Below are 21623 nucleotides of genomic sequence, written 5' to 3'. Positions count from 1 at the left end.
TAGAGGCAGCGGGAGTCCCGGCCCTTTAAATAGCCCCCGGAGCCCCGCTGCCACTACCCCAGGGCTCCGGCAGCAGGGCTCTGGTGGCAATTTAAAGGGCCTGGTGTTCCAGCCACTGCTGGGAGCTCCAGGCCCTTTAAATTGCTGCCTGAGGAAGCCGGGCAGCCCCAGTACGGCACACTGGCTCTTGCCAGTACACCATACCAGGGCCTACCAGCTTACTTTCACCTCTGCCTGGGGGATTTCAGTCACCCTGATATCTGCTGGGAGAGCAGTACAGCGGTGCACAGACAACCCAGGGTTTTTGGAAAGTGTAGGGGACAATTTCCTGGTTCAAGTGCTGGAGGAACCAGCTAGGGGCAGAGCTATTCTTGACCTGCTGTTCATATACAGGGAAGACTTAGTAGAGGAAGCAAAAATGAATGGGAACCTGGGAGGCAGTGACAATGAGATGGTCGAGTTCAGGATCCTGACACAAGGAAGAAATAAAAGCAGCAGAATACAGACTTCAGAAAAGCAGACTTTGACTCCCTCAGGGAACTGATGGGCAGGATCCCCTGGGAGAATGGCATGAGGGGGAAAGGAGTCCAGGAGAGCTGGCTGTATTTGAAAGAATCCTTATTGAGGTTGCAGGAACAAACCATCCCGATGTGTAGAAAGAATAGTAAATATGGCAGGCGACCAGCTTGGCTTAACAGTGAAATCCTTGCTGATCTTAAACATAAAAAAGAAGCTTACAAGAAGTGGAAGATTGGACAAATGACCAGGGAGGAGTATAAAAATATTGCTCAGGCATGCAGGAGTGCAATCAGGAAGGCCAAATCACACTTGGAGTTGCAGCTAGCAATGGATGTTAAGAGTAACAAGAAGGGTTTCTTCAGGTTTGTTAGCAACATAAAGAAAGTCAGGGAACGTGTGGGCTGCTTACTGAATGGGGAAGGCAACCTAGTGACAGAGGATGTGGAAAAAGCTAATGTACTCAATGCTTTTTTTGCCTCTGTCTTCATGAAAAAGCTCAGCTCCCAGACTGCTGCACTGGGCAGCACAGCATGGGGAGGAGGTGACCAGCCCTCTGTAGGGAAAGAAGTGGTTCAGGACTATTTAGAAAAGCTGGATGATTAGCACAAGTCCATGGGGCCGGATGTGCTGCATCCGAGGGTGCTAAAGGAGCTGGCAGATGTGATTGCAGAGCCACTGGCCATTATCTTTGAAAACTCATGGCGATCGGGGGAGGTCCCGGATGACTGGAAAAAGGCTAATGTAGTTCCCATCTTTAAAAAAGGGAACTACAGGCCAATCAGCCTCATCTCAGTCCCTGGAAAAATCATGGAGCAGGTTCTCAAGGAATCAATTTTGAAGCACTTAGAGGAGAGGAATGTGATCAGGAACAGTCAGCATGGATTCACCAAGGGCAAGTCATGCCTGACTAATCTAATTGCCTTCTATGATGAGATAACTGGCTCTGTGGATGAGGGGAAAGCAGTGGATGTGTTATTCCTTGACTTTAGCAAAGCTTTTGATATGGTCTCCCACAGTATTCTTGCCAGCAAGTTAAAGAAGTATGGGCTGGATCAATGGACTATAAGGTGGATAGAAAGCTGGCCAGATCATCAGGCTCAACGGGTAGTGATCAATTGCTCCATGCCTAGTTGGCAGCCGGTATCAAGCGGAGTGCCCCAAGGGTCAGTCCTGGGGGCTGGTTTTGTTCAATGATCTGGAGGATGGCATGGATTGCACCCTCAGCAAGTTTGCAGATGACACTAAACTGGGAGGTGTGGTAAATACGCTGGAGGGTATGGATAGGATACAGAGGGACTTAGACAAATTAGAGGATTGGACTAAAAGAAATCTGGTGAGGTTCAACAAGGACAAGTGCCAAGTCCTGCACTTAGGTGGAAGAATCCCATGCACTGCTACAGACTAGGGACCGAGTGGCTAGGCAGAAATTCTGCAAAAAAGGACCTAGGGGTTTCAGTGCACAAGAAGCTGGATATGAGTCAATGGTGTGCCCTTGTTGCCAAGAAGGCTAACAGCATTTTGGGCTGTATAAGTAGGAGCATTGCTAGCAGATCAAGGGACATGATCATTTCGATCTATTCAGCATTGGTGAGGCCTCATCTGGAGTACTGTGTCCAGTTTTGGGCCCCACACTACAAGAAGGATGTGGAAAAATTGGAAAGAGTCTAGCAGAGGGCAACAAAAATGATTAGGGAGCTGGAGCACATGACTTATGAGGAGAGGCTGAGAGAACTAAATTTAGCCATATGGAGTGGAAATCCATCAACCTCAACCTTATGCCCAAATAAATCTGTTAGTCTTTAAGGTGCCACTGGATTCCTTGCTGTTTTTGTGGATACAGACTAACATGGCTACCTCCTGATAGCTGAGGGAAATGGGATTGTTTAGTCTGCAGAAGAGAAGAATGAGAGGGGATCTGATAGTTGCTTTCAACTACATGAAAAGGAGTTCCAAAGAGGATGGATCTAGACTGTTCTCAGTGATAGGAGTAATGGTATCAAGTTGCAGTGGGGGAGGTTTAGGTTGGATATTAGGTTGGGGTTTAGGTTTAGGTTTAGGAAAAACTTTTTCACTAGGAGGGTAGTGAAGCACTAGAATGGGTTACCTAGGGAGGTGGTGGAATCTCCTTCCTTACAGGTTTTTAAGGTCAGCCTTGACAAAGCCCTGGCTGGGATGATTTAGTTGGGGATTGTTCCTGCTTTGAGCAGGGGGTTGGACTAGATGACCTCCTGAGGTCCCTTCCAACCCTGATATTCTATGATTCTTTGAGGTGTAAATCAGGAGTATCTCCACTGTTGTCCATAGAGTTACACAGGTCTAAGACTCTTGTGAGGTCAGACTCAGGGCCTAGAACTTGTACACGGCACCAAGCAGCAATGCCTACTGCAGTACGATGGAGCTGTGCTGTCACATGGCTTGTCAGTTCCTTCCAGCTGATTCAGCCAAGAACCAAAGGGCAGCTGGTCAGTCCAGTCAGAGAGAAAGGGCCCATGACACAAGGATATGGGAGCAAAGGGAGTGTGTGTTGAAAACCATGGAGGTGGGAGGGAATCTCCCAGCTCCAACAGACAGCCATGCTGTGCTGCAAGAAGAAAGAAAAACAGGGAGCCAGATCCTTTGCTGGTGTGAATGTATTTCAGTTATAGTTATAGCTTGCTGAGGGCTCATCCTGACAGGTGAATCCATCAATCACATGCCAGCTATGGATACCGGTTAATATCAGCAGCTCCAATTGGCTTCTCAGGACCAACTGGTTGCCTAACCATCTGCAACTCAGGGTTGACAGCCCCCTCTGCACCCACCCAGCCCCAAAGAGGACTTGGCAATGTCATTGTGGGTGCATGGAATCACATATCACTGGCCATGGACATCTGCGGGACACACTCACTGTCCACCTCACTTCCTCACCCCCCGGTAGCTACATGGCAACCAGGCAACCTCTGCCCTTCCACTTTTGGCCAGAATGAGAGTTAATCACTCTAGAATCTTGGCCAAATTCCAACTCTGGGTAACCATTTCCTGCTTTCTTAAATTCCCACGGTGAGGGGGTGTGACGTTATTAATAGGAACAGTGACTGTACAGATTATTGTTGCAACCAAGGTCATATAGTGGCACCAAATCTTGTACAAAGGAGATCAAGTAAGGTGTCTCTGAAAAGGTTATGATTTGCTGGTTATGATTATGCTATCTGTATGCATGTATCATTTTTGTATTTAAAGTTATAAGTATTGGCTCTATACTCTCTGTATTTCAAACTGGTGCTATGCTTCAGGGTGACACCCCAGACAATTTGGCATCAGCACTGCGTAGCCTGCTTGATGGCCCATTAAGGACCATCAGCTATACAACTGACCCATTGAGAGAAGACAGATGCACCTTGTGACTCAGCAAGGCATGCAGGGACATGCCTATGGACAGAACTCTAAGATTTTTCCATGCCATGTACCAGGCAGCGTGTGTTTGGTCCAAAGAAAGCAAAAGCCACATAGCAAAAGGACTATAAAAGGCAGCTGCATCATCTCCATTTTGTCTTCAATCCTGCTTCTCACCTCTGGAGGAACTTTGCTACAAACTGAAGCTCTGAACAAAGGACTGAATGACCCATCCAAGCTGTGGATGTACTCGAGAGACTTGATTTGAGCCTGCAGTTTATTCCACCACTGCTATAAGCCTGAACCAAGAACTGTGCAATTGTGGTATGTATTTGATTCCATTTAACCTAATTTTAGCTCTCATCTATATCTCTTTTTATGAATAAACTTTTAGATTTTAGATTCTAAAGGACTGGCAACAGCGTGATTTGTGGGTAATATCTGACTTGTATATTCACCTAGGTCTGGGGCTTGGTCCTTTGGGATCGGGAGAACCTTTTTTCTTTTACTGGGGTATTGGTTTTCGTATCCATTCATCCCCATAAGGAGCGGTGCTGATGGTGATACAAGGGAATTGTAGTAACTGAGGGAATTGCTTGTCTGACTTCTGGTTAGCCAGTGAGGTGAAACCTTGGTGTGACTGCCCTGCTCTAAGCAATTTGTCCTGAATTGATACTTTCAGTAGTGCCCCACCAGAGGCCACATCGTTACAAGGCTATTTGTTGCATATTCCTAACAGCTCTTTTAATTTCACCCACCTTTGGATTACAAAGCTACCTCTCTCCCCAACTCTTTTCGATTGTTCCTTTGACTGTTTAACAATCATCTGGAACAATCATCCGACTGGTATTTGGGGCATTGGTAGCGGGTGCTGCTTGTAAGTCTGCAAGCAGATGCTCTCTTACTCCTTAACGAGCCAGGGAAGCCTGCTCCTCTTCTTCTGGATTTATTTGACCGAGTCCTGTGGGAAACAGGCTGCATGGAAAAGTAACTGTTGGAAATCTAACCCGCCAGCTGCCCTCACAGAGCTGTACAAACCTGACCAGAGACAAACTCTGCCCAGTCGGGGCCGACAGTGAAAGTTCTTGCTTGGGGCAGGTAAGCGGCAGACCAGTGATCTCAAATACAGCCTGCACTGCAAGGCAACCAGGGAAGCAGTTGCAGGATGCAACACCTGTCTCTGTCTTTCACAGGAAGAGGGTTGTGGGAGTGAACATTGACCTGAGGTTCAGTTATGTTCTCGCTAGGATTCCTCCAAAAATACCAGCTCAAAGGGTATAAAAGTTATTAAGAACCTCACACAGATCCAGTGCCCTCCTGTGTCTCACAGGTAAAGGACCCAAACTGGCATCTGTGAGGTCAGTTTATACTGGGAGCCATCATGGTTGCCCCTGGGTGGGTGGCTTGGGGAGGGAGGGAACTCATGACAGCCTTCCCCAGGCAGCACAGACACTGGAGGCTGCCAGCAAGCAGCTTGCACTGCCAGAGTGCAAGTGGTGGAGGGTCTGCCATCACTGCGCCCTGAGGGGGGTGTCAGGGAAGACTGGGGGGTGAGCAGGGGCCCTTCCCCCGCCAATGGTTGGCTCTTGGAGGCCAGGGCCAGCCAGGGATCTTCTCAAATAATTGTTACTCCTCCACTGTGGGCTTAATCTAAAACCATTGAAGGGAATGGAAAGTTCCACGGGCGTTGGATCAAGCCCTACAGCAGGAAAGGAACTGAATGCAAAAAATATCCCTTTCATCCAAGGGGTGGGGTCCAGGCTTCCCATCAATTCCTGTAGGGTTCTGCAAGGCCAGGCCTCCCCTCCCAATGGACCTCCCCAGCTCTCTGCAGCTTCAGCAGCAGTGGGAGTCTCCAGCAAGTTGCTGGGCGCATCCCTGACAGTCACCAGTCAGTTTCAGCCAGCCAGATGGTAGGATGCTCAGACAGCTGTGAGGAAAATTGCATGAATACCTAGCTAGAGTTGACAGACAGAAATCAGCTCAGGGGGCTGGGCGTGGACACAGGGCTCCATTCTCTCTATAAGGCAGGGGCGCAGTGAGTGTCTGCTGCTGTAACCACTGCAAAAGGGGGCAATTTTAAGAAAATGGAAAATCTTTATCTGCAGCATGTGAAGAATGACTGTGTGAAATGGGTAACACCTCCTTGATATTGCAATCAGGGCACAGTGCTAGACAGCACATAGAGGAAGATACAGTGCCTACCACAATGGGGTCCTGGTCTGTAACTAGGGTTCCTCAGAACTAAAGTAACAGGAATAATAATAACTAATAACTGATAATACTGCACCCCGAGGTTCTCATTGTACCTGAAATATACCATGGGACGCAGGGCTGGCATAAAGGCATCCAGCACAGCACCCAAAGGTTAAGGTACCTGTGAGCAAGGTACTTGGAGCTAGAGTTAGGGCTCATACAGGTGGATTCCCAGCCCTAGGTTTAGTGCTCCCCTGGACAGGGTACCTTGAGCTAGGGTTAGAGTTCGGATGTGTAAGATATTTGGAGACAGGGTTAGGGTTGATATGGATATGGCTAAATGCCCTAGGGTTAGGGTTCCCCCGGGTAGGGCTCCCAGCCCTAGCGTTAAGGTTAATATGGGTACAGCTTCCTGTCCTAGGGTTAGGGTTCTCAAGGGGAGGCCACTTGGAGCTAGGTTTAGGATTTCTATGAGCAGGGCTCCCTCCCCCAGGATTAGGATTTCCATGGGCAGGGTACGTAGATCTAGGGGTATGGCTCCCCACCCTAGGGTTAGTGTTACTATGGGTAGGGCTCTCTGCCCTAGGGTTAGGGTTCCCATTGGTAGGGTGTGTGGACCTACAGTTAGGGCTACCCTGGGCAGGGCTCCCCACCCTAGAGTTAAGGTTCTCCAGGGCAGGGCCGGTGCAAGGATATTTCGCGCCCTAGGCAAAACTTCCACCTTGCGCCCCCACTCTGAGGCCTCCCCCCCAGCGGCAGCTCCTCCTCCTCTGCTCTGAGGCGCCCCCATCAGCTCACCCCTGCTCCGCGCACAAGCACAAGCACCCCAAGCTCGCCATGGCTGCCTCACTTCTCCCGCCTCCCAGGCTTGCTGCGCCTAAGCTGATTGGCGCCGCAAGCTTGGGAGGTGGGAGAAGTGAAGCAGCTCACCCCTGCTCCGCCTCCTCCCCGAGCACACCGTCGCTGCTTCACTTCTCCCACCTCCCAGGCTTGCGGCGTCTAAGCTGATTGGCGCCGCAAGCCTGGGAGACGAGAGAAGTGAAGCAGCCACGGCATGCTCGGGGAGAAGGCGGGGCAGGGGTGAGCTGGGGTGGGGAGTTCCCCTGCGTGCTGCCCCCGCACTTGCTTCAGGCAGCCCTCCCTGTGCCCCTCTGCCCCAGCTCCCTCTGCCTAAATGCCAGTGGTGACCGGGGATGCCAAAGATCTGGTTGCTGCCGAAGAAAATGGCACCCCTCAAATCCCAGCGCCCTAGGCAACCGCCTACGTCGCCTAAATGGTTGCACCGGCCCTGCCCCAGGTACAGTACTTGGAGCTAAGGTAAGGTTCCTATGGGCAGGGCTCCAAGCCCTTGGGGTAGGGTTCCTATGGGTAGAACTTCCCATCCTAGCATTAGGGTTCCTATCGGTAGGGTACTTGGAGCTAGAGATAGCATTCCTAGGGAGTTGGCTCTGCACCCTAGGGTTAGGTTTCCCATGGGTAGGTCTCTCTGCCTAGGTCAGGATTCCCATGAGTAGGGTTCCCCCTCCCTATGGTTCGGGTTCCTATGGATAAGGCTCCCGCCTAGGGCTAGGTTTCCTAGGGATAGTGTACATGGAGTTAGGGTTACGGTCGCTACCGGTACCATTCCATTTAACCCTTACAGGTAGGGCACACTATCATAAACACAGCTGGGTTTGGTCTCCAAGGTCTCCCTTTTCGATGCGCAATAGCTGGCCCAGAGCAATGTGGCTGTCCCCTTTAAATCACAATCACACCATCAGAAAAAAGGATGGATCACTCCAGAAAGTTCAACCAGCAGCAAGCTGGTGCTGGGAAGGGAACAGTGCCGTTGCCATGGCAGTGCTGCCTTTTCAGAGAAATAGAACTGCTCCTTTGCTAAACCTTATTTTTATGTGGGGAGGGCCTCTGGCCCCAGAAATAGACCTGGGTTCCACTCTTCCTGTCGGACCCTGAACTGGGCTAACAGCTGAGAATAAGAATTGTCCACATGGCTCTGTAGATACCCAGTTTGCTGCAGCTCCCTGCTGGCTGCTCTCCTCAGAGGGCTGGGAAGGGGAGAGTTTATCTTAATTTGTAAACCTTTCATGGGTTTCCTTCTGGCTCAGCCTCTCTCCTGCCACCCACAGCTTCAGCACTAGCCATTTCTGCATTCAGCTGCCACCCTCCCCACCTCCTCCCAGTTTAACCTGTTGATTTCTCTTTCCTGTCTCTCTCCAGACCTAGATCTATCACCTTCTCCATGACCCTGCTCCCCACTCATGGCCTGCAGCACCGGATGCCAAAGAGAACCCCCTAGGTTACAAGAAGCAAAGAGCATGAGCAGTGACCGACAATAGCCAGCAAAAGAGAAATGGGTCAAGGATGTTAGACCTGATTGTCCTCTCACTCCTCCCACTGCGTACAGCTGGAGTAACTCCATCACAGATACTGGTGTTACACTGATGTTAAAGGGTGAGATCAGAATTAAGCCTTAGGTGCCTTGCCTATAGGACGCTGCATGCCACAGCATGTTTGGAAATCCAGCCTCCCTGTTAGGGCAGGTCTACACTTAAAACGCTGCTTCCCCCATCCGCGTAATTAACCCACCTCCGCGAGAGGCGGTAGTTATATTGAAGGGAAAAGCTCTCACCCCAACATAGCACTGTCTACACCGGGGCTTAGGTGGCTATAACTATGTCACTCAGGGCATAGGTGGATTTTTCACACCCCTGATTGACACAGTTATACCAATATAAGTCTATAGTGTAAATCTGGCCTTAGCAATATCATGTCTGAGCTGGTTCAGAGCTTTCAGAGTCCCCAGATTTCTTACTGTTTTAGGTAGGCTGAGTGAATGCCGTAGTCTGTACAGGGGGGCTTGTTCTGTGGCCACCTCAGGCAGGGAGAGGCCCTGGTTGGGTGGAAGGAGACAGCCCAGGCAGTGGATTATAGGAGCAAAAGGGACTCTCCTTTGATCATCCAGTAGGCTGGAACAGGACCTGGGCTTATATAAAAAAGCACTGAAAATCTCAGCCTAAGTGCCTTGCCCATGGGAGTCAGTGACAGAGTGGGCCCTACCCCACTGACACAGCACTAGCCTTCTGACATGCTCCCCACACACATACCTACAACATCTGGGCCTCTCCCACACGCCCTGGCCCATTTCAGCGATCCACCACTAGGCTTCATGACCTCTCAAGGTCCCTTCCAGTCCTATGATTCTATAATTTTTATCTAAAGCTGCACACGAGGTTCATTTGGCACACGGATAGCGAAGAATTTAACTTCATTGATGAAATAGCCAGCAACAGCCTGCTGGGCCAATGCACAGGCATATTGTGTAATCCTCATACCGAATGGCTGGTGTGATTCTGCCCCCTGAACTCCCGCTGATGGATCTGTTGGGTCTAAACTTTTGGTGAACTTTGGGGAGCCAAAACACACCCAGACTGACTGTCTCTGCATAATCCTTCCTGAACCCTTTTGAACAAAGCACTGACCTGCAAACTACTCATGACACCCCCTTTCCCTAGTAGCCATTAGCCTTTATCTCTATGCATTTACTTGTTAACTTGCTTTTCCTGTAAAATCTTGATTAATTATGCATGACCATTATCTTTTGTTAATCACTTTGTTTACTTCTGTGTATAAATATTGATGCTCACCCCTAATAAAGGGGCCACACTTAATCTAAAGCTTTTTAGAGCTAAGGATAGTGTGAGCCCGTTGATCAACGCATTGGTGTCTGGTCTCTGACAGAATTGTGTGCCCCATACCAACTCCGCACGAACTCGGGTGCTGGAGAGGTGAGTGAGGACTTGCTTTATTACCTAACAATTTGGGGGCTCATCCGGGATTCCTTCTGGTGCGGTACCTCTGTCCAGTGGTCAGACCACTCATATATGAATTGGCAAGGCGCCACAGGAGATTTCTCCCAGCCAATTCAATATTGAGGGGTCATGTATTGGACAGCAGGGTAAACGCCAGTTGGAGGGCTCCTGTCAGACACCATGGGTCAAGGGACTAGCGTGCCTCTTGAGAGTCCGTTGGGGATTGTAAATAAGTTATGGAACGAAGGGAAACTCCCAGTACAGACAGGAATGTCTAGGAAGAAGTTGTACACACTATGTGTAAGGAATTGGACTGGGTATACCGCGGTATTGGCCGACCCGGAGATGAGGTGGCCTTCATATGGCTCTTTCGAACAGGCTGCCTTAAGAGGAGTAAAGAGCCAGATCGAAAAAGACCATCCGGGACAGTTATGTTACTGGCTTTGTTGGAACACAGCAGCAGAGCTGTGGAAATCTTTAAAAATTATGGCAGTCAGGTACTCTCCCGAGAGTGAACCCCCTCCAGGTTATTTCGATGAAGGGTGTAGACCACGGCGTGTTTTGACTCGTCAGCTGGTCCCCTCTGCACCTGCCCCTATTCCTCCGCAGGGGGACTCTCTCCATGTAGCAGAGGGGAATCTGCAGAATCCCAAATTGGAATTTCTGCAGAAGGATGAGGAGGAAATGGAGGGGCAAACCTCGGGAGGAGTAGTTACTAGGCTAATGTCCAAACAGATACAGCAGGGTGCATGCCCCCCCCTGAGGATAGCCCAGAGGATGTCCCCGTCAAATCTCTTGCGAGTAATAAAAGTATAGTTAGAGAGATGCCTTTACAGGTGCACCACCAGCTCAGCCCATTCCCCAGGCCTGGATCAACTACGGGAAACAGCAGCAGCCGCAGCAAACACAGCCTCCTCAATGACGGTACCCCGGGGGCGAAGACAAACAATGTGATGGTCTTATTTCCTTAATGTCTTTAGCCGGCTCCTTTCTCACTTTCTCCCCTCCCAGCAACGAGCCTCGTTTAACCCTTTCAGTCCAGGGACTGCCTGTCTCTTTCCTCATTGATACTGGGGCTACTTTCTCTCTTTTAAATCATGCCCCCTCTCCCTGGCTATCCTCTGAGGTTAAAACTGCGACTGGGGTGGAGGGCAACCCACAGTCTCTGGGACTCACTTTGCCTTTGAATGTTATTTATGCTGATAAATGTTTTCCTCACCGTTTTCTTTTTTCCCCAGCTTGTCCGATCCCTTTGATGGGCCGGGATTTACTCTGTAAGCTTGAGGCTACTTTAACCTGCACTCCTGAAGGGGTAGGATTATTGATGACAGTGTTAGGAGATTCGGCCCCTACTCAGGGTAATTGGGAAACACCCCTCTCTCTCTCCCCTGACCTCACTGACTTGCCTTCAACCCTCTGGGGAATTTCTGACACTGATGTTGGCCTGCTCCTTTCGGCAGAGCCCGTAAGGATTCAGGTGAAGCCTTCCTTAACCCCCCCGTCAGTCCCTCAATACCCCCTGTCGCTGGAAGCCCGGGAGGGCATCCGCCCCATTATCGAGGGATTCATTGCACAAAAGCTAGTCCGCCCTCAGCGCACTCCCTGTAACACCCCTATACTGCCTGTCAAAAAGCCTCCTAAAAAGGACGGAGACCCTGTTCGTTGGCGCTTTGTACAGGATCTACAAGTTGTTAATCAGTATGTGGTCCCTCTTCATGCAGTAGTTCCTGACCCAGCTACTATCATCAGCCAAATCCCCTGGGATGCTGAGTGGTTCACTGTTATTGACTTAAAATCAGCTTTTTTCAGCATTCCTGTGCACCCAGACTCTCAGTATCTCTTTGGTTTCACCTGGGAGGGACAAAGTTATGTCTGGCAACAACTTCCTCAAGGCTACAGAGACAGCCCCACGATTTTCAGCCAGTGCCTCCGCCACGACTTGGAAGGTTTCACCAGTCCGCAGGGATCCACATTGGTCCTATACGTAGATGACATCCTATTAGGTAATCGCGAAAAAGCTGCCCTCCGCATCGATGGTAAGGCACTTTTATTATACCTACACACCAGAGGCCACAAGGTAGACCCTAAAAAGATTCAGTGGGTCTCACAAAAGGTCCGATATCTGGGCTTCCTGTTAACCCCAGAGGGAAGACAGATGAACCCAGCCCGCATAAAGACTATTCAAAACTGCCCTCTACCGAACACCAAGAAACAACTTCGAGGTTTCTTAAAATTAATTGGCTTCTGTCGCCCCTGGTTGCCGTCCTGCGGGGAGTTAAGCAAACCGCTCCACCGACTCACTGCTAACCTTGCTCCTGACCCTTTGCAGTGGTCCCCGGACACTATTCAAGCCTTTCAGTTACTCAAGGACAGTATGGCCTCCTCCATGTCTCTCCGCCCCCCCAATTACAGCAAACCCTTTCACCTTTTTGTCCACTAGAGGGGCGGAATTGCTAGTGGTGTCCTTACCCAGCTGAGCGGGCCCCACCATTTCCCGCTTGCTTTTTACTCTCAGCAAATCGACCCTGTCGCTCAGGGAACCCCATCCTGCACCCGAACTCTGGCAGCAGCTGCCCTGATGATCACAAAGGCAAAGAGCCTAACCCTGGGTCATTTTACTACGGTTTGGACCTCTCATGCCTTGTCAGCCCTTCTGCGTAGGGGCACAACCCAAGTCTTTTCGGCCCATCGTCAGCAACAGCTAGAGGCCGAACTCTTAGAAGACACTAACCTAATTTTTGAAAGGTGTGGACCCCTTAATCCAGCTACCTTGCTTCCTGACCTGCCAGTCCTCCAGGATCAGCACGACTGTGTGGAAGTAGTTTACAGCATCTTACAGATAAGAGACAACCTGTTTGACGTGCCACTGGACAACCCCGATTGCATCCTCTTCTCGGACGGAAGCTCCTTCTATGTTGATGGCAAGCGTTTCACTGGTTATGCTGTCACCTCTGAATGGGACATTCAAGAGGCCGCCTCACTGCCAGGCAACTGGGGAGCCCAAGCCGCTGAACTCTATGCCCTGGCCCGAGCTTGCCAGTTGGCCGCTGGTAAGACCGTTACCATTTTTACTGATAGCAAATATGCTTTTGGAGTTGTGCATTGTCATATCCACCTCTGGAAGTTTCGAGGTTTCCAGACAGCTGCCGGTAAACCCATTCAGCACCTCCCCCTCATCCACAAGCTTTTGGACGCCCTCCAAAAACCCTCTGTCCTGGCTGTAGTTCACTGCCGGGCCCATACTAAAGATAGTAGCCCCGTTACCCGTGGGAATGCCCTGGCTGACGCCTCCGCTAAGAAGGCTGCCACCTTACCTTTAGCCATGCCCACACTGGCTATTGCAGCCTCCTCCTTTACTCCACCGCACCCCGTACCAGTACCCGCTGCTGAACTACAATCGTGGGAGAGCCTCGGGACCACTCTGGTCAAAGGGACCTGGCTTATGCCAGATGGCCGAGCCTGCCTCCCTCGCTCCACATACCCCGTGGCAGTTCGCTGGCACCATGATAAAGGGGGTCACTATGGCACGCACGCCCTCGTGAACACCATCGCTCGCTTTTGGTATGCTCCAGGCATTCAACCCTATTGCCTATCAATAGTGAAAGCATGCAGCACATGTCAGCGTAATGGACCTGCTCCACCTCTTAACAAAATTAAGGGTGGAAAACCTCCGCCTGCTGCTCCATTTCAACATCTTCAAATTGACTTTGCAGATATGCCAAAGGCTTTTGGAAAAAAGCACCTCCTTGTTTTGGTTTGCCCTCTGACTTCCTGGGTCGAAGCTTTTCCTACTGCTAATTGTACTGCTGCCACAGTGGCGAAAATTCTCCTTAGAAACATTGTACCCCGTTTTGGCATCCCTCTTGTGCTCGACTCAGACCGCGGACCTCACTTTACTGGTCATGTCCTTGGCCGTTTAAAACAAGGACTGGGCATTTCACACTCCTTTCATACACCCTACCACCCCCAGTCTAGCGGGAAAGTTAAGCGTATAAATAGGGAACTTAAGTTTACATTGGCTAAATACTGTCAGGAAACAGGATTAAAGTGGCCTCAGGTACTTCCCTTGGTCCTGTTTCACCTTTGTACTCGCCCAACCCGCGCATTGGGATTATCCCCCTTTGAACTGCTCTATGAACACCCCCCCTTTCAAAGGCGGGGCGCTACCACGTGCTGATGTTTCACTATTGGGAGGGGATCATTTAACCGCCTCCGTACCCTTTGGAAAGCCTCGCAGTTTTCCCAGACCGTGCCGCTGGAGGAACAGATCCACCCGTTCCAACCAGGGGACTTCGTCTGGGCCAAAAAGTTCGTTCGTGACGACACCCTCCAGCCAAGGTTTACTGGACCCCACCAGGTTCTTTTAACAACCCAGACTGCAGTGTTCCTGGAAGGACGCAAATCTTGGATCCACCACTCCCACGTCAAGCCAGCCGTAGTGGACCACAGTGACGGACCAGCAGCTCTTGTCACCACTGAGGACACTGCCTTCGACCAGTGGACCAGCTTACCTCTCTCAGACATTAGACTTAAATTGACTCGAAAAAAATGAGAGGACCCTTTATTCTGACAACTGTATGTTTTTTTTATGCTTTTTTAGTTTATTTTCTGCTTATGAAGAATGCTGTGTTTTTGTAAATGACACCTACTCTAACACTTTTCAGCGTACCAAACACCTAAGGGAAATGGCTAAAAACTACTCCTCTGGCCAGCCACCTTATGATTGGTGGGGAGCCTTATGAAATTGGCTGCCCGGATTTGGGTGGGTTAAAAAAAACTCTTGGTGGGTGTTGTTGGGGCCATAGTAGTCCTTATAATACTGTGTTGCTGTATTCAGTGTGTCCCCTCCCTCATAAACTCATGTAAGTCAGTTTATTCTTTTCCCACTTCAGCTAAAAGCCTTACTCTCTTCAAATTGGCCCAGGCTAAAATTGCCAAGCGGCCCTTGAGATCTTAAAATAGGGTGTAGCTTTTTGATTAATAGTTATCTCAAAGCTACAAATGGAGGAATGTTGGGTCTAAACTTTTGGTGAACTTTGGGGAGCCAAAACACACCCAGACTGACTGTCTCTGCATAATCCTTCCTGAACCCTTTTGAACAAAGCACTGACCTGCAAACTACTCATGACACCCCCTTTCCCTAGTAGCCATTAGCCTTTATCTCTATGCATTTACTTGTTAACTTGCTTTTCCTGTAAAATCTTGATTAATTATGCATGACCATTATCTTTTGTTAATCACTTTGTTTACTTCTGTGTATAAATATTGATGCTCACCCCTAATAAAGGGGCCACACTTAATCTAAAGCTTTTTAGAGCTAAGGATAGTGTGAGCCCGTTGATCAACGCATTGGTGTCTGGTCTCTGACAGAATTGTGTGCCCCATACCAACTCCGCACGAACTCGGGTGCTGGAGAGGTGAGTGAGGACTTGCTTTATTACCTAACAGATCCACTCACCCAGCCAAGGGGGAATGTTCAGCAACTTGAAAAGAATCGCAGTGTCTGGCCCAGTCTACACTGGAAAATGGTAAGACGGGCCAGCACTCTTGACCCATCCTACTGTTGTGACGGACAGGAATTGTTATTTATTGCTGTGGTTTCCTCGATAGTGGCAATTCCAGCTCTTTCTTTCCTTTTCCCTTTGAAGGCAGCGTAGAGTTACCAAGACAAATGCTATACACCACGCCAGGAAAACAGCCAATTAGAACAGGAGCCCAGTACAAAGGCAAGAATGGGACTTGGAGGCTGCCATCAGCATCAGATCAGAATCCAAGGCCAGAGGCTTCTGGGATTCAGCAGCTGGGGGTTTTCACTGCTGCTGTTTTGCTTTGCTGTTATCAAAAGCCAGCCTGAGCTTGCTTTTCTCTCCTGTTAATTGGGCTCAGGTGAGATCTCACTATTGCACCAGCACTCACTAACACGCCTCAGTCATACTCATTTGCACAATGTCAACAGGCACTGCATAAACAGGCTAGAGAGGCAGCAGGAGCGGGACAGCAGTTTTAATGGTGAAATTGCTGGGTCAGCTTTGATGGTGGTCTCAGTGTCTGTACAGGAAATGCCAATTGAATTCCCAGTCCCTATTCCTATCTCATGTTCCCTTCTGGATCCTGGCCAGTGGGTGGGAGATAAGTGCAGGCAGTGGGTTCAGTCCATAGGTGGAGGGAGTGCTTCTCATTGTTTCACAGCACCCTCTTCTGGCTGATTCAGGAGAGCAGGGGTTCCAAAGAAACTAATGTTTGTGGCTGAAGAATGAGGAACAATAGGAGGGAGCTCTAGGATGGGGGAAGTGTGTGTGTGTGTGTGTGTGTGTTTGTGTAGAAATGTGTTTTAGAATGGTGTGTGTGTGTATCCCAGAGGTGAAAATAAGTCGGTACGGTCTGGTCCAGCATCCTAGCAAGAGCTGGTACGCCATGCTGGACTGGACCAGCTTCTCCAGTGGTGATTTAAAGGGCCTAGGGCTCCAGCTGCTGCAGGGCACCCTGGGCCCTTTAAATCACCGCCGGAGCTCCAGCAGCTGGGCTCAGGCGGGGATTTAAAGGTCCTGGAGCTCTGGCCCTTTAAATCGCCGCTGGAGCCCTGCCGCCGCTACCCCAGCAGCAGCCAGGCTCCAGAGGGGATTTAAAGGGCCTGAGGCTCCCTGCCCTTTAAATCCCCACCTGAGTTCTGCTGCTGCTACCCCAGCCCTAGCCCGAGCCCTGCCATCCTGCGGTAGCAGCGGCAGGGCTCCCGTGGTGATTTAAAGGGCCCACAGCTCCGCAGTGGTTGGAGCCCCAGGCCCTTTAATTTGCCCCTGAGCCCCGGGGCTCCCAGCCGCCTCTGCAACTGGGAGCTCTGGGGTGATTTAAAGGCCATGGGGCTTCCAGCCACAGCCAGTGCCCCAGGGCCTTTAAATCTTGAAAGGCCCCACCTCTTCCGGTTGAGGCCACGTCCCACTCAGGACTCCGGCGTACCAGTAAGTCCTTTAAGTTACTTTCACCCCGGTGTATCCTCAGGGCTCTGGAGGGGATGGGGAGGAGCCAATGTTCCCTCCAGTGTAGGGGGGTACAGGGAGAACTTAGTGGAACATGGGGAAAAGAACCAGAAGTGGCAGGACCCAGGAGAAAACAGCTCACAAGTATCAAAAAATGAGCGCTGGCAAAGGTTGTATTCACCCTGTCACTAAGCGCAGCTTTGAGAAACCTGCTCGCTCCGGGGAAACGCTGACCAAGGCCCACCATCCTGACGAGAGAAGTGTATGACGAGATGTTAACTGCACTGAAGTTCTTCCTGGTAATGAGCTTTCATACCACAGGGCTGCAGCAGAACTGTTATTTCCTGTTTGCAGAGAAAGCCAGGGCAAAACATGTTCCAACATATGTGACCTGTGCAGGACAGAGAAGTATCAGAAATGCTGACACAGAATATACTGAACGAATTCATCCCTCCGGGCCATTTCATTGCCTCGCACTACACAAACAGTTTATATAACACTAGCTGGCTGTGCCAGGTGCTGGGGGCATGCTGCTCAAGTGACAGGCACAGATCACACAGGGCACTTTAACACAAGGGTGCACATCTGTAAGGCTACATCGGCAGCAGAGGGAGGCGAGAAATATTTTAGGAGAGGACACTTGCATCCTGGATTGTCAAGGAGCCTTTAATTAGTTAATATCTTGTGCTCCATGGGCCTGCTCCTGCTCCTGTCTAAGTCAAGAACAAACTCCCATTGACTTCTGTGGGCGCAGGTTTGGGCCCAGCACGGGCAACTTTAAGGAGCACATCTACTCAGCTAACTGAACTTCCACCCTGCTCCATTGCAGCACATACCATCTGGGGTCTGATGGAAAACCTGCCAGGGGCTCTCCTAGCATGGTCAGACACCCAGGCCCATTTTTGCAGAGCTGCACAGAAGCCTAGAATTGGCATAACAGGAGCATTCTTCAGGTTAGGATTCAGATTAAAAAACATCTGTGTGGGAGGGAACCCAGGACTGGACTGGCAGGGGTGTTTCAGAGACAGGGGAAGAGATGTGTGACCAGAGCCTGCCTGGGTCCTGCACTTACCCTGACTGGTGCCAGTCCTGTTGGTGTGTCACTCTCATGAAAACGAAATCCATGCACAGCTCTTACTTAATATCAGAGTGGGATCTCCCAGCAGCGGGCTCATCTGAACAGGCACCGCTGGGATAAAAGCAGAGAGACAAGCACCAACAGAAGGAAGAGCATTGCAGCAGGAAGCACCCTAGCTTTACTGACTGGAAAGCAGACCTATGGATACTGACTTCTAAGAACAGCTGGAGAGGAAACATTGTTGCTAGGGCACAATATTGCAGCTGACAAAGAGATGTAGCAATTGTCAGCCACTCACTAGTAAAAAGAGAATAGCTAGATATCAGACACAAGTACATCCCTTCCCTATCCATCCACCTGCAGCCAGAGAAGATGGCAGAGGACAGCCTATCAAACTGCTCATGCATTCCCAAAAACAGCCACACAGCAATACTGTGGTTTCCCATCACCTCTGCACTCCACATGCAGCCCCTACAAAACTCCCCCAGCCCTTTCCCGTGTGCAGCACACAATGCGTCTATCGGTTTCCTGTTAGCTGTTCCACAGTACGCAGGAGTTACTATCTCAGTGGGGTTGGCGTCATCTGGAGGGTGCAAGGCTCCTGGGGCATCATCCAGGAATGGACCTTGTCATAACATAATTCCCAGATTTGGACCTTAGCGTCCAAAATATGGGTGTTAGCATGAAAACCTCCAAGCTTAGTTACCAGCTTGGACCTGGTAAAGCTGCCACCACCCAAAAAATTAGAGTGTTTTGGGGCACTCTGGTCCCCCCAAAAACCTTCCCTGGGGACCCCAAAGACCCAAATTCCTTGAGTCTTACAACAAAGGGGAATAAACCATCTCCCTTCCCCCTCCTCCCCTCCAGGTGGACCCTCCCTGGGTTCCTGGAGAGATACACAGAAGCAAGCTCCGTGAATCTAAACAGAGGGATTTCACCCTCCCTATTTCCAGTCCTGGAAATAGGTTCCGAGAGAGAGAGCCAAGCTCCCCCCCACCCCCCTCCTTCACCCAGAGGGAATGCAAAGTCAAGCTAGTAAATCTAACACACACAGATTTCCCCCTGACTTCTTCCTCCCACCAATTCCCTGGTGAGCTACAGACTCAATTCCCTGGAGTCCCCCACTAAAGAAAAACTCCAACAGGTCTTTAAAAGAAAGCTTTATGTAAAAAGAAAGAAAAATACCTAAAAATGGTCTCTCTGTATTAAGGTGACAAATACAGGGTCAATTGCTTAAAAGAAATATGAATAAACAGCCTTATCCACAAAGAATACAATTTAACACATTCCAGCAACTTACACACATGTAAATACAAAAAAAACAAACCTATGGTCTTCCTATCTTTGTACTTACAACTTGGAAACAGAAGATTAGAAAAGCAGGAGGCAGAAAAATCCTCTCATAGCCGAGAGAGTACAGGCAGAAGACAAAGAACAAGGAACTCACACCCAAACTTCCCTCCACCCAGATTTGAAAAAGTCTTGTTTCCTGATTGGTCCTCTGGTCAGGTGTTTCAGGTTACTCCTTTCCAGGTAAAAGAACATTAACCCTTAGCTATCTGTTTATGACAAGGGTGCAAGGCTCCTGGGGCATCATCCAGGAATGGACCTACCTGCTCTGCATCCTCCTCAGCCCGGATCAAGAGCTGCAACAGCTGCAGGAGGGAAGGAGGGTTTTGGTGTCCCCCCACTTAGGTTAGCTTTCGGTCCCTAAATCCAACCTGTTCCTAGAATAACTATGATGTTTGTATCTCCAGGCCTTGACCCAACACCATTACATCATGCTGATGAAATATGGCATCCAAAATGATTTGGGCGACTTAACTGCCCACTGGGAGAGACCCACAGAAATCAGGACATCCTGTGACTTCCCGAATGAGTGGCAACCTTAGTGGAGTTAGCCAGGACCTCCTGCAAACGTAAGTAATGGGAGTTGCCTAACACTGGCCCTAAATAACCCATCACAACAGCAAGGGGCACAGCCTGTTTCAAACTCCCAGAGGGAACAGGGCGGGTGTGGGGGCATAAATCAACACATAGCTAGGACACCAGGGCCTGTACACAGATCACATACCCGCTGGCTAGCCTGGAAATAAGAGACACAAAATCTGCTCTCTGACATCCAAGAAATATTTCCCTCTGCTACGCTTGCCAAAGTAAAGAAGAAGAAGAAAAAACCCAATCACACACTAAAATTGTTGCTTATGGGCTCTCCCAGTCCCAATTAATTCCTCATCTCAGCAAATACAATTCTTGGACTTCAGTGGAAATTTCCAAATCAGTGACAGCCACAGTTCCCAAATATCCAGCTCTTAGTTCCTGACAGGGTATGGGTGGGCAAGGCTCAGGTCTGGATGCACATTCAGTACTTATAGGTTCACATTCCCTGCAAAAGGCCTGTATCTTATAACACCTGATTATTATTCATCCTCCACAAGAACCCAGACCTGCACCTTAATATCTGGGGCTAGATTCTGAGCTGGTGAAAGCCAGCAGAACTCCTATGACGTCAGTGGAGCATTACCAGTTCAAGCCAGCTCAGGATCTGGCCCCCACTTCTTATTCTGGTTGTCAGTCACTTGCCATGGGACTTGGAAGTGGAGAAGGCAGAACTGTACCTTAATATCTGATCCTGGCTCTACAGACATGGTAACAGCGTTCAAGTACGTAACAGGTTGTTAAAAGGAGGAGGGTGAAAAATTGTTCTCCTTCACCTCTGAGGATAGGACAAGAAGCAATGGATTTAAATTGCAGCAAGGGAGGTTTAGGCTGGACAGTAGGAGAAACTTCCCAACTGCAAGGATAGTTAAGCACTGGAATAAATTGCCTAGAGATGCTGTGGAATCTCCATCGCTGGAGGTTTTAAAGAACAAACACCTGTGTCAGGAATGGTTTAGTTATTAGTAGCCCTGCCTTGGGTGCAAGGGTCTGGACTACATAATCTTTCGAGATCCCTTCCAGTCCTACACTTCTATGATATGCTTCCAGGCCAGATCCTCAGTGGGTGTAAATCTCTTTAGCTTTGGTGAAGTCTGTTGATTTACAGCAGCTGAGGAGCTGGCCCTGTGTGTGTTTATATGCCGGGATGTTTACTGTGGGAGTAGCAGTTCCTACTGCGGGTGCCAGGCTGGGGACGGGAGAATGACAGCTCAGCAAAGTTGGGAAGGGGACAACAGCAGGCAGGAAAGTCTTAAAGATCTGGTCTGACTCAGAACTGGTAAGAGCCAATCCCTCCCTTCCTCTTTCAATCTCTCCTCCCTGCTCCCCCCTTGCTGGCCCTGGCTTTTGCTGAGTCAATTCATAAACAGGGAACACAGATCTGGCTGCGGGCCCTGCTTGATTTCAAAAGGAGATTGGGAGGTTTCTGTTAGAACTCAAAAGAATAGCTGACTGAAGCTAGCTGGCGGGGGGACATGTGGGCTGCTTCCAACTTCACACAGCCCCCTCCCTCCCCCTCACTGAAGAAAACAAGCAAAGCTGGAGGAAAACATGTTGTTCCATGCAACTTGATCACCAGGCTCAGCCAGAGCTGCTTGTATTATACATCTTGGGACACAAAGGCCCAGGGTGCTGGCTGCAAGCTGATTGGATGGTGGAGGGAAAGAGAGGCGGTTTAACCGTTACCGGGCAGACTTGAAACACATGAATGGGGTGGGGGTGAGGAGTTTTGGGGGC

General features: G+C 49.8%; 1 protein-coding gene and 1 long non-coding RNA gene across 3 annotated transcripts in view; one reads left to right on the top strand and one right to left on the bottom strand.

Annotated features, from left to right (window-relative positions):
- LOC127055794 (2-5A-dependent ribonuclease-like) overlaps positions 1-21623 on the top strand; it is an 821333-nt gene that overhangs the window by 260179 nt on the left and 539531 nt on the right. The gene's annotated exons all lie outside the window — the stretch shown is intronic.
- Positions 15884-19851, bottom strand: LOC127055914 (uncharacterized). Its single transcript, XR_007775652.1, has 2 exons — positions 17943-19851; positions 15884-17261 (listed from the first exon to the last, which is right to left on the bottom strand). It is a non-coding gene; the product is annotated as an uncharacterized LOC127055914 (long non-coding RNA).

Source organism: Gopherus flavomarginatus, chromosome 7 (assembly GCF_025201925.1).
Source record: "Gopherus flavomarginatus isolate rGopFla2 chromosome 7, rGopFla2.mat.asm, whole genome shotgun sequence".
NCBI lineage: Eukaryota > Metazoa > Chordata > Testudines > Testudinidae > Gopherus > Gopherus flavomarginatus.
The sequence above is the reverse complement of the archived record's forward strand: the minus strand, read 5'-3'. Positions and strand labels throughout refer to the sequence as shown.